A 10,552-nucleotide genomic window follows, 5' to 3' on the forward strand; every position below is an offset into this window, starting at 1 on the left:
CCGAATGTAGTTTCTTTGGGGTTCGCTTCCCGGGGCTCTGAGGAGAGCTTCCAGAGTTCAGGAAAGACAGAGAAGAGTAGGACAGGGCTTCCTTCAGGTGCTCAGTTTCTGGCTCGCTGGGTAGCTTCCAAATGTAGTTTCTTTGGGGTTCGCTTCCCAGGGCTCTGAGGAGAGCTTCCAGAGTTCAGGAAAGACAGAGAAGGGTAGGACAGGGCTCCCTTCCGGTGCTCAGTTTCCTCAGAAGAAGCACAGCCGGGTGGAGACTCTGCAGGTAGAGCAATCAGCACTCTGCCTGGAAACCCCCACATCCAGCCATTTCTTACTCACTCACTGGCTCGCTGGGTAGCTCCCGAATGTGGTTTCTTTGGGTTTCGCTTCCCAGGGCTCTGAGGAGAGCTTCCAGAGTTCAGGAAAGACAGAGAAGAGTAGGCCCTGGATTGATTTCTTAATGGTGATTTATTCTCTATCACTATTGGTGTTTAAGAAGGCCATTGATTTTGGCATGTTAATTTTGTAACCTGCCACATTGCTATATGAATCTATTGTTTCTAGAAGCTTTTTGGTAGAGTCTTTAGAATTTTCTAAATATAATATTATGCGATCTGCAAACAGTGATAGCTTGACTTCTTCCTTTCCTATCTGGATGCCTGTGATATCATTTTCTTGCCTAATCGCTATGGCAAGTACATTCAGTACTATGGTGAATAGTAGTGGTGAGAGAGGACAACTTTGTCTTGTACCAGATTTTAGAGGAAAAGCTTTTAGTTTTCCTCCACTGAGGATAATATTTGCCATGGGTTTGTGGTAGATAGCCTTAACTATATTGAGAAAAGTTCCTTTTATTCCCATCTTTCATCAAGAATGGGTGTTGGACCTTATCAAATGCTTTCTCTGCATCTATTGATATGATAATATGATTTTATTTTTCTTGTTGTTGATATTGTGTATTATGTTGATTGATTTATGTATGTTAAGCCATCCTTGCATTTTTTGGATATAACCTACTTGATCATGTTGAATGACCTTCTTGATGAGGCATTGGGTCATATTTTCCAGAATTTTGTTGAGGATCTTTGCATCTGTGTTCATTAGGGCTATTGTTCTGTAATTTTCTTTTTTGGCGGCATCTCCAAATGGTTTTGGTAGCAAGCTGATGTTGGCTTCATAAAAACTATTTGGAGGTGTTCTCATGTTTTTCAATTTCATGAAGAGCCTGACAAGGATTGGTAGTAGTTCTTGAAAAATTTGAAAGAATCCATTAGTGAATCCATCTGGGCCTTGGCTTTTGTTTTGGGGCAAACATTTGATTACCTATTTAATTTTCTCAATAGTAATGGGGTTGTTTAGATATGCTACATCCTCCTTATTCCTTCCTGATGTGTGCTTGAAAAGCTATAAATTTTTCTCTCAGCACCATTTTTTTTGTGTGTGTGTCCCATAGATACTGATAGTGTCGTCATTATCATTTGTTTCCAGAAAAGTTTTGATTTCCTCTTTGATTTCATCTCAGACCCACTGGTTGTTCAGTAGGAGGCTGTTTAATTTCCAGTTGTTAAAGTTTTCTTCTGTGTCCTTTTGTAGTTCACATCTAATTTCAGAGGCTTGTGTGCAGCAGTTAGCATGCAAAATTTTTATCCTCTTGATTTTATGGAGGTATATATTTTTAATATAATTTTTATTTTAATCATAGTGGCCTACATATCATTGACAATAATATCTTAGGTACATATTAACATAAAATCAGGGAAATTCTCATCACTGAATTGTCCTCCCTCCACCTCCGTTCCCATCCTACCTCCCATATCCTCCTCCCTCACCCCCGGGGCTGCCAGAATAAGTGGTCCCCTCTGTGCCTAACTAACTACTTAGTGGTCTTACACCTGTTTGGTCTTGGTACCTCCCTTATTTTTCGCTCTAGTTGGAGGCAGGACTAGATAGTTCAAGTTATGTGGTTTTGTTTGAAGAAGAGAAAAGTAATAAACTAGGGAAAAATCAAATATGCGGAAAATGGGCAGAGTCCTTCTGGAAGCTCTCATCCTATTTTTGAGAGACGATGGGGTTAAAGGAGGTGAAACACCACAACAGTACAAAAAGAAGTGCCAAATAAAACATCCAGTGAACACTCCAACAATAAAGATAAGCACCACATAAAGACCATGGTCTTGAGATAAAAATAAAAAAATACATGGCAGAGCACATAAAGGAAGAAAAGAAAAGAAGAAAAAAATAAATATGAACAGAGACAACAACTTCAATAACCACACCAAAACAAATAAATAGGCAAAAACTAGATAAATAAAAAAAATTTACAGGAAACATAAATCAAGAAATACTAATATCAATATATGCAACAAATGAGGTCCAACAAAGTTCATAAAGTTTCTGCCAACAAATCTAAACAAACATTAATATAAACATAGTAGTGAAAGACTTCAGAACGGGGAATGGAAAAAAAAATTATGTTTTGTGGCTTTTTTTTTCTTTTTTCTTTCCTCCTGCACAGGCACAGTAAATATTGGGGTCATTCAAAAAGGAACTCCCTTGGCCTAAGAGAAACAGGGTTTCTCCACCCTTGAAGTGTATTATCCTGGGATTAAATATAGATTCCTTTCAGGTTTATTTACTCTCCCCTTGGTGCTTTTGTGGTGTATGGAAGACTTCTGCTCCGTCCTGGGTGATAAAATCAGACCTCTATATCTAGAGATCTTGGTATCTGCATAGGTCAGGGAGTGGAACTTATGATGAAGTCTTTCTTTGTGGTTCTAGAAGTTCTGTTCCCTCCATGTCATTTTAATACATTTTCTGTGGTTAGTGGTCTTGGTCTTTGCACTGATCCTAGGACAGGGCCTGGGATAACATCTTTTGTTATGTTTCCAGAAGATCCATTCCATTGCAATTGTCTCAGACAGACCTCTGGAACTAGAGATCGTGGTTATTGTGCAGGGCTTAGCTCAAACCCTAGACTAGGGCTTTTTTATTGGTCCCAGGATACACACAGTCCGGTCATGGTTCTATCAGCCAGTCATCTGTAGATCGCGATCTTGGCATTTGGACAAACCAAAGGGTGACAAGTCTTCTGATTTTGTCTTATCGTTAGCTGGTGAGGAAGAATAACTTGCTCTTTGGTCAAGTTGTTCCCAGTTTCCTCGTTGTCAAGATATCATATTAGAGCTGGCACTTATTGATGTCCAAGCAGTATAAAGGTTGCCCTGGAAGGGATTTGTTTCCTGTGGCTGTTGTGAAGAACTGTGTCATTTCTATGTCTGGGATCCAGTGTTCAAGGCTGGACGGTTGGTGTCTAATCACCTGGGGTCTAATTGGGCCCATGTGACATATTTTCAAGGTGGGAGATGCCCCCTGTATTGTAAATAAATATGAGTTCTTAACCCTAGTAGATAAGAGCTCCTTTTTATATGTAAGATTTCCCCCTTTTTTAGTGTGCCTTTGCAGGGAGAAATGGTGCTACAATATATTGCCGGTGCATTTGAGTCTTATGTGCCAGCATGTGGTCTATCCTGGAGAATGATCAATGTACATTGAATAAGAATGTGTATCGAGGCATATAGGGCACTACATCCCCAGAAACCTTGATACGCATTCTTATCCAATGTACATTGATCATTCTCCAGGATAGACCACATGCTGGCACATGAGATATACCTCCATAAAATCAAGAGGATAGAAATTATATATATACTAGGACTGTTTTTTCCATTTCTCTTTTCAGGGCTCGTATATTTTTTGTTGAGTTTCATTCTGGTTGACCTATCAAGTGGTGACAGGGCAGTTTTGAGGTCTCCCACAATTATGGTGTTACTATTGATATCTTCTTTCAAATTTGTCAATAATTGTATTGAATATTTTGCTGGTCTCTCATTGTGTGCATATATGTTTAGTAGTGTGATTTCTTCCTTTTGCACATATTCCTTAATTAGTACCAAATATCCATTTTTGTCTCTTACAACTTTTCTGAGTCTAAAATTTGTGTCATCTGATATTAATATGGTCACACCAGCTTTTTTAAGAGAGTTGTTTCCTTGAATGATTTTCCTCCAGCAGTTGATTTTGAGTCTATGTTCTGACTACTCAGGTGTGTTTCTTGTAGGCAGCAGAAGGTTGAGTTCATCTTTTTTTTTATTCATTTAGCCACTCTGTGTCTCTTAATTGGTGCATTTAGTCCATTGACATTGAGGGAGATGATTGTCATGGGTTTTAATGTCATCTTTGTGTAGAAGTTTGGTGTTTCTGTTGGTCTATCTTGTCTTAAAGTAAACCTTTCAGCTTTTCTTTTAAGGCTTGTTTTTTTATCTATAAAGTTTCTGAGCTGTTGCTTACTGTGAAGCTATGTATCCTTCCTTTAAACCTGAATATGAGTCTGGCTGGGTGCAGTATTCTAGGCAAAGCATCCATTTCATTCAGTCTTGTCACAATATTCCTTCACTGTCTTCTGGCCTTGAGGGTTTCTTATGACAATCTGCTGTAAATCTTTTTTTAATATAATTTTTATTTTGATCATAGTGGCTTACATATTGTTAACAATAATATTTTAGGTACATATTTACATAAAATCAGGGGAGATTCCCATCACCAATTTGTCCTCCCTACACCTCCGTTTTCATATTACCTCCCATATCCTCTTCCCTCACCCCCGGGGCTGCTAGAATATGTGGTCCCCTCTGTACCTAGCCTACTACTTAGTAGTCTTGCACCTGTTTGGTCTTGGGTCTTGGTGCCTCCCTTATTTCCCCCTTTAACTGGGAGGCAGGACTAGCTAGTTCAAGTTACATGGTTTTGTTTGAAGAAGAGAAAAGTATTAAACTGGGGTAAAAGTCTAATACACTGAAAATGGGCGGAATCCTTCTAGAGGTTCTCATCGGTTTGAGAGACGAAGGAGAAAAAGAAACTGAAACACTCCACCAGTACAAAAGAAAGTGTCAAATATCCAGTGAGGACTCCAACAATAACGATAAGCACCACAAAAAAAGCCATGGTCTTGAGATAAGAAACATGGCAGAGCACACAAAGAAAGAAAAGAAAAGAAGAGAAAAAAATAAGGATAAATGGGGACAACAACTTCAATAACCACACCAAAACAAAGAAATCGACCAAAAATAGATAGGTAAATAAAAATAATAATAATAAATGAAGATTAAAAAATAATATATATAAAATAAACAATGTTTTGTGCTTTTTGCTATTATTTCCCTCCTGCCCTGGTACAGTAAATATTGGGGACATTCGAAAAGAAATTCACTTGGCCTAAGAGATATGGGGTTCCTTCACCCTTGAAGTATATTGTCATGGGATTAACTATAGACTCTGTTCAGGATCATTTACTCTCCCAGTGGTGCTTTTGTGGTGTTTGGAAGAATTCTGCTCCATCCTGGGTGATAAAATCAGACCTCTGTATCTAGAGATCTCAGTATCTGCACAGGTCCAGGAGTGGGATTTATGATGAAGTCAGTCTTTGTGGTTCTAGAAGTTCTGTTCCCTCAGTGTCATTTTAATCCATCTTCTGTGGTTGGTGGTCTTGGTTTTTACACTGAACCTAGGATGGCACCTAGGATAGCGTCTTTCTTTGTGTTTCCAGAAGCCCCATTCCGTTGCAATTGTCTCTGCCAGACCTTTGGAACTGGGAATCATGGTTATTGTGCAGGTCGTAGTTCAAACCCTAGACTAGGGCTTTTTCATTGGTCCCAAGATATATAGAGTCTGGTCATGGTTCTAGCAGCCATCCATCTGTAAATCGTGATCTTGGCTTTTGGACCTACCAAAGGGTGACAAGTCTTCTGATTTTGTCTTATCATTACCTGGTAAGGTAGGATAACCTGCTCTTAGGTCAAGTTGTTCCCATTTTCCTCGATGTCAGGATATCATATTAGAGCTGGCACTTGTTGGTGACCCAGCAGTATTAAAGCTGTCCCAGATAGGATTTGTTTCCTGCAGCTGTTGTGAAGAACTGTGCTGTTTCTATGTCTGGGATCCAGGGTTCAAAACTGGACAGATGGTGTCTAATCACCTGAGGTCTAAGTTGAGTCCACATGACATATTTTCAAGGTAGGAGATATCCGTGTATTGTAAACAACTATGAGTTCCTATCCCTAGTAGATAAGAGCTCTTTTTTATATGTAAGATTTCCCCTTTTTTAGTGTGCCTTTTCAGGGAGAAATGGTGCTATATTATATTGTCGGTGCATTTTGGGGGTGGACAGAGAGGAAAACAGAAACAGGTCACACACCCAAAAAAGATAAAAATGAGTATAAAAATGTATGTGCTCACATATGTATATGTAGAACAGTCATTTTAAAAAAAATGAATTAACAAATAATTTAAAGGATCAAAGTGATGCAAAAGACTACCTTACATCTGGGGAAAAACAGGTAAAAGAGGTGGTATAATACAGGCCTTATACTTATGTTGGAAGTACAGGTTTTCCCATTGTCTTTTGGGTTTTTTTGTGGTGTGTGGGTTCCCAGGCACCTTTCTATCACACCCCCTGACCTTCTTCAGATTGGCAAAAGATTTGCGGCAGGGAGGTCTTGGAAGAGTTTTTGCATTGGGGATACCTTTGGAACTAAGTCCAGTTTCAAGTAAAAGTCCATGTTAGGGGGAGTTGGTAGGGAGGGCCACGCAGCATGAGTCCGCAGGGCAGTTGGCTGCCTTTTCTTGCAGGAGACGAGGTGTTGGTTAGACTGGGTGTCCCTTCGCTTGGGTGCTGGGTACTGGTTCATTGGGGTAGGAGGTCAATCTTGATGTCTAATAGATTAAGGACTGAGGCTGAAAAGTTTTAATATGGTGGTAGGTCTGGATGGGATTGAGGGGTGAAGGGATAGTTGGATTTCCAAACGGGGGAAAGGGGAAGGTATATGGAAGGGGTAGGAAGGGAGAAAAGAGAAAATACATTAGAAAAAAGGGAGAAGAAAAAAGGAAAAAAGAAAAGAGAAAAAAGAAAAGAAAAAATAGAAAAGAAAATAGTGAGAAGAGAGGAGAAAATATCAAGGGAATGCTAGTTTGCTTGAATGTTTTCGATGAATAGAGCCTGTAGTTTAAGTCTATAGATTACAGTTGCTGCTTCGGTGGTCTGACTGGTCACATGCTTCAAATCCTAAAAGAAGGTATAACCTAGAGATAAAGTGTATGTTAAAGAGTTTTCTTGGGACATTCTCGTAGTGCAAGCTGGGTATAGTATCTCGTGTGACTGAGCCCCGAGATGCCATCTTAGTTTGTCCACCCTTTGTATCCAAGAATGCCTGTGGACAGAATAGCTGAGAGGTTATTTTAAATATAGTAAGATAAAGTCATTAAAACATAGTGTTATGGGATGTTTCCATTGGAGTCAATGATTTCCCATGGTATTCTTGACCTGTGATCTTGTATACCAGGGGTCCTTAAACTTTTTAAACAGGGGGCCAGTTCACTGTCCCTCAGACCATTGGAGGGTCTGACTATAGTAAAAACAAAACTTAGGAACAAATTCTTATGCACACTGAATATATCTTATTTTAAAACAAAGAAACAAAAAAGATACAATGTGGCCCACAGGCCATAGTTTGAGGACCTCTGTGAGTGTATACGATCTCTAAGGGATTATTGTGGGCCTTTGTTGTAGAAGGCTGATTACATACCTGTTCTCTTTATGCTGCTGTTTCTGGAGTTGCTTGTTTCTTTGTGGTATAATGTGTAGTCAAGAGTTTGTGTTGTTCCTTTTTCATGAATTTTGGGCACTGCTCCCGAGTATATGTTGACTATTACAGTGTTTGGAGATTCTACCCCATTAAACTCTGTAATTTGATTGTTGAGTATTAGTTGTGTATAAGACGTATGTTCTAGGTGCTTCAGAATAGTGCTATCATTCTGTGTTTATCTTTTGTCTTCTGACTTACTTCGTTTAACATAACATGTTCTAGGTCCATCCACGTTGCTGCAAAGTCTGTGATTGTATCATTTCTAACTGCCATGTAGTATTCCATTTTGTATAGATACCACATCTTAATGATCCATTCATCTGTTGTTGGACATCGAGGTTGGTTCCAAGACTCTTATACTATTATTCCAAGGCTATTATACTGAGTGCTGCAATAAATAGTGGGGTGCACACATATTTTGGAATGAATGTCCTTCCAACTTGGGGGTATATACCTAGGAAAGCAATTTCTGGGTCAAATGGCAGCTCAATTCTGAGTTCTTTGAGCACTCTCCAGACTGTTCTCCATAGGTGTTGGGCTAGGGGGCATTCCCTAGCAGTGGATGAGAGTTCCTTTCATACCGCATCCCTGCCAACAGAGATTGTTTCCATTATTTTTGATGTGAGCCATCCTCTCTGGTGTAAGGTGGTATCTCATTGTTGTCTTGATTTGGATCTCCCTGATGATGAGTGAAGGTGAGCATGTTTTCATGTGTTTGTTGGCCATCCTTCTGTCTTCCTCAGAGAAGTGTCTATTCATTTCATCTCCCCATTTTTTATGGCTTTATTTGGTTTTGGGGGACTCAGCTTTCTGAGTGCTTTGTATGTTCTAGATATCAGCCCTTTATCTGATATGTCGAGTGAAAAGATTTTTCCCATTCTGTTAACTGTCTTCTTGCGTTAAGTAGGGTTTCTTTCACCATGCAGAAGCTTTTTAGTTTGATGTAGTCCCAATTATTTATATTTGATGCTAACGTTCTTGCCATTGGTGCTCCATTCTCAAAGACCTTTTTGATATATAGGTCTTCGAGTGTTCTTCCTATTTTATTCTCGATAAACTTTATAGATTCAGGTCTGATTTCAAGGTCTTTGATCCATTTTGAGTTAACTTTTGTATAAGGGGTGAGGTATGGGTCGATCTTCACTTTCGTACATGTGGTTTTCCAGTTGTACCAACACCATTTGTTAAATAGGCTTTCTTTGTTCCATTTCAAGTTCTTGCCTCTTTTATCAAACATTAGTTGGCTGTATATCTGAGGGTTTATGTCTGGGAATTCTGTTCTGACCCACTGGTCTGAGGTCCTGTCTCTGTGCCAGTACCATACTGTTTTGATTACTATTGCTTTATAGTATAACTTCAAGTTAGGTAAGGTGATGCCATGCAGCTTCTTGTTTTTCGTTATATTTTTGGCTATCCTGGATCTTTTGTGTTTCCAGATGAATTTTGTGATTGATTGTTCTATTTCTTTAAAGAATGATGTCTGAATTTGGATAGGGATTGCATTAAATCTATATAGTAGTTTGGGTAGAATTGTCATTTTGCTATGTTAATTCTACCTATCCATGAGCATGGGATGTTCTTCCATTTCTTTAGATCCTCTTCAATTTCTTTCTGAAGTGTTTTGAAGCTTCCCTGGTATAGGTCTTTCACTTCCCTTGTAAGGTTGATTCCTAAGTACCTGATATTTTTTGATACTGTTTTAAATGGAATTGTATTTTTAATCTCTCTCTCATCGACTTCGTTGTTTGTATATAGAAACGCTACTGTCTTTTGTGTATTGATTTTGTATCCAGCCACTTTTTGTATTGGTTAATTGTTTCTAGGAGTTTTACTGTGGACTCTTTAGGGTTTTTGTTGTATATCATCATATCATCTGCAAATAGAGATAGTTTGTGTTCCTCTTTCCCAATTTGGATTCCTTTGATTCCCTTCTCTTGTCGGATTGCTATTGCTAGGACTTCTAAGGTTATATTGAATAAGAGTGTAGAAAGTGGACAGCCTTGCCTAGTTACTGACTGTAGTGGGAATGCTTCTAGTTTCTCTTCATTAAGTATAATGTTGGCTGTAGGCTTTTCATAGATAGCTGTAATTAACTTGAGGAAGGTTCCTTCTAACACTATTTTGCTGAGTGTCTTTAACATGAAAGGATGTTGGATTTTGTGAAACGCCTTCTCTGCATCGATTGATATGATCATGTGGTTTTTGTCTTTCTTGTTGTTGATGTGATATATAATGTTGCTTGATTTGCGTATGTTGAACCAACCTTGCATTCCTGCTATAAAACCCACTTGGTCATGATGTATGATCTTTTTGATGAAGTGCTGGATTCGGTTTGCTAAGATTTTGTTGAGTATCTTTGCATCTATGTTCATTAGTGAGCTTGGTCTGTAGTTTTCTTTCTTGGTGATGTCTTTACCATCTTTGGGAATGAGTGTGATATTAGCCTCATAAAAGAAGTTGGGGAGGATTCCTGTTTTTTTCTATGGTTTGGAAGAGCCTATGGAAAAGTGGTAGTAAGTCTTCTTGGAATGTTTGATAGAATTCACCTGTAAATCCATCTGGACCTGGACTTTTGTTCTTAGGGAGTTTTTTAATTACATCTTCAATTTCCTCTGAGGTGATTGGTCTGTTTAGGCTTTCTTGTTCTTCCTTTTCCAGTCTGGGAAGAGGGTGTTTTTCCAAGAATCTGTCCATTTCTACTGGGTTCTCTAGCCTAGCTGAGTATAGTTGTTCATAATATGATCTCATGATATTTCTTGGGTATCTGTTGTAATTTCTCCCCATTCATTTGTGATCCTACTGATTTGGGTTTTTTCCCTCTTTTTTTGGTGAGTTTTGCCAGTGGTTTGTCTATCTTGTTTATTTTT

At 38.8% G+C, this 10,552-nt stretch overlaps 1 protein-coding gene across 1 annotated transcript in view; it reads left to right on the forward strand.

Annotated features, from left to right (window-relative positions):
• The window catches only part of USF3 (upstream transcription factor family member 3), an 869,396-nt gene extending 868,813 nt beyond the window's left edge, over window positions 1-583 (forward strand). Inside the window, exon 7 of the mRNA XM_049785845.1 lies at window positions 569-583. The gene's annotated coding sequence lies outside the window, so the exon portion shown is untranslated. The remainder of the gene's footprint in view (window positions 1-568) is intronic.
• The last annotated feature ends 9,969 nt before the right edge of the window (window positions 584-10,552 follow it).

Source organism: Suncus etruscus, chromosome 13, assembly GCF_024139225.1.
Source record: "Suncus etruscus isolate mSunEtr1 chromosome 13, mSunEtr1.pri.cur, whole genome shotgun sequence".
Classification (NCBI taxonomy): Eukaryota; Metazoa; Chordata; class Mammalia; order Eulipotyphla; family Soricidae; genus Suncus; species Suncus etruscus.